The following is a 2454-nucleotide window of genomic DNA, read 5'->3' on the forward strand; positions in this document are numbered from 1 at the left end:
TGGAACTGAGTCAAACATGTGGTTTTCATGTCTGATACCGTTCCATTTCATTCCAGCCATTACAATGAGCCCATCCTCCTACAGCTACTCCCATCAGCCTCCACTGGTGGAAATAGGGTGCCATTTTGGATCTTGTCCAGAACTGATGGGGAGGAATCTGGAAGGGGAAGTCAATATGATGGATACCTGGGGATTGTGGGGGAGCATAGCCAGCCCAGTCGATGGTCAACTCCTTCAAAGATTCGAAGGAAGGGTGTGAAAGTGACATTGCTATGGCTGCATCCTGTCACAAGGGGTGCCCTTCCACACATCCTGTCACAAAGGGTGCACTTCCACACATCCTGTCACAAAGGGTGCACTTCCACACATCCTGTCACAAAGGATGCCCTTCCACACATCCTGTCACAAAGGGTGCCCTTCCACACATCCTGTCACAAAGGGTGCACTTCCACACATCCTGTCACAAAGGGTACACTTCCACACATCCTGTCACAAAGGGTGCACTTCCACACATCCTGTCACAAAGGGTGCCCTTCCACACATCCTGTCATGGACTTAAAAACAATGGATTGTGTAAACTGGAGGGAGTTTCCACTATTGTTAATTGTTGGAATAACCCTGGAGAGAGATGTTGACTGTTGACTTGTGGTCTCAGTGGGGATGTGAGACAGAGGTTAATGTGGTCTCAGTGGGGATGTGAGACAGAGGTTAGTGTTGTCTCAGTGAGGATGTGAGACAGAGGTTAATGTGGTCTCAGTGAGGATTCCCCAGAGGGGATGTGAGACAGAGGTTAGTGTGGTCTCAGTGAGGATGTGAGGCAGAGGTTAATGTGGTCTCAGTGAGGATGTGAGGCAGAGGTTAATGTGGTCACAGTGAGGATGTGAGACAGAGGTTAGTGTGGTCTCAGTGAGGATGTGAGACAGAGGTTAATGTGGTCTCAGTGGGGATGTGAGACAGAGGTTAATGTGGTCTCAGTGAGGATGTGAGGCAGAGGTTAATGTGGTCTCAGTGAGAATGTGAGGCAGAGGTTAATGTGGTCTCAGTGGGGATGTGAGACAGAGGTTAATGTGGTCTCAGTGAGGATGTGAGGCAGAGGTTAATGTGGTCTCAGTGAGGATGTGAGGCAGAGGTTAATGTGGTCTCAGTGAGGATGTGAGGCAGAGGTTAATGTGGTCTCAGTGAGGATGTGAGGCAGAGGTTAATGTGGTCTCAGTGAGGATGTGAGACAGAGGTTAATGTGGTCTCAGTGAGGATGTGAGGCAGAGGTTAATGTGGTCTCAGTTGTGAGGCAGAGGTTAATGTGGTCTCAGTGAGGATGTGAGGCAGAGGTTAATGTGGTCTCAGTGAGGATGTGAGGCAGAGGTTAATGTGGTCTCAGTGAGGATGTGAGACAGAGGTTAATGTGGTCTCAGTGAGGATGTGAGGCAGAGGTTAATGTGGTCTCAGTGAGGATGTGAGGCAGAGGTTAATGTGGTCTCAGTGAGGATTCCCCAGAGGGAACAACAGAAGGACAGACACACTGTGACATCACACCACTGAACCCTAGACTTATGATCCCTGATCCCACAGCACGTGTGGTTCCTCAATTAAAAGTTTCAAGTTTATGCCGAAACCGTTTGTGGTAGATGGTGGCAGATTGTGGTAAATTGCATCATTCTGTCATTGCACCACACTATCACAAGGGGGAGTTAGAGAGCTGAATTTGATTTCTCTCCCTCTAAAAACAGATAGAAATAATTCAAAATAACAAACTGTCTTTATTTACCACAGTGTGAAAGGATAATAGCCCGTCTATATAGAGTTTCTGAAACACAGAGTCCTTCTTTGCTGATGTGAAGAAGAAACTGAATGAAAGAGAGTCCAGTAAGGATCGGGAGGGAAAAAAGTTTCCCAAGTCCTGAGCTGTTTTTTTTATTAACCCTTATTTTACCAGGTAAGTTGACTGAGAACACATTCTCATTTACAGCAACGACCTGGGGAATAGTTACAGGGGAGAGGAGGCTGAGAACACATTCTCATTTACAGCAACGACCTGGGGAATAGTTACAGGGGAGAGGAGGCTGAGAACACATTCTCATTTACAGCAACGACCTGGGGAATAGTTACAGGGGAGAGGAGGCTGAGAACACATTCTCATTTACAGCAACGACCTGGGGAATAGTTACAGGGGAGAGGAGGCTGAGAACACATTCTCATTTACAGCAACGACCTGGGGAATAGTTACAGGGGAGAGGAGGCTGAGAACACATTCTCATTTACAGCAACGACCTGGGGAATAGTTACAGGGGAGAGGAGGCTGAGAACACATTCTCATTTACAGCAATGACCTGGGGAATAGTTACAGGGGAGAGGAAGGGAGGGATCAATGAGCACATTTTAAGGGACGTTCTCTTGATAAGTGTGTGAATTGGACCATTTTCCCGTTCAAATGTAACAAGTACTTTTGGGTATCAG

This window comes from Oncorhynchus clarkii, chromosome 32 (genome assembly GCF_045791955.1).
Source record: "Oncorhynchus clarkii lewisi isolate Uvic-CL-2024 chromosome 32, UVic_Ocla_1.0, whole genome shotgun sequence".
Classification (NCBI taxonomy): Eukaryota; Metazoa; Chordata; class Actinopteri; order Salmoniformes; family Salmonidae; genus Oncorhynchus; species Oncorhynchus clarkii.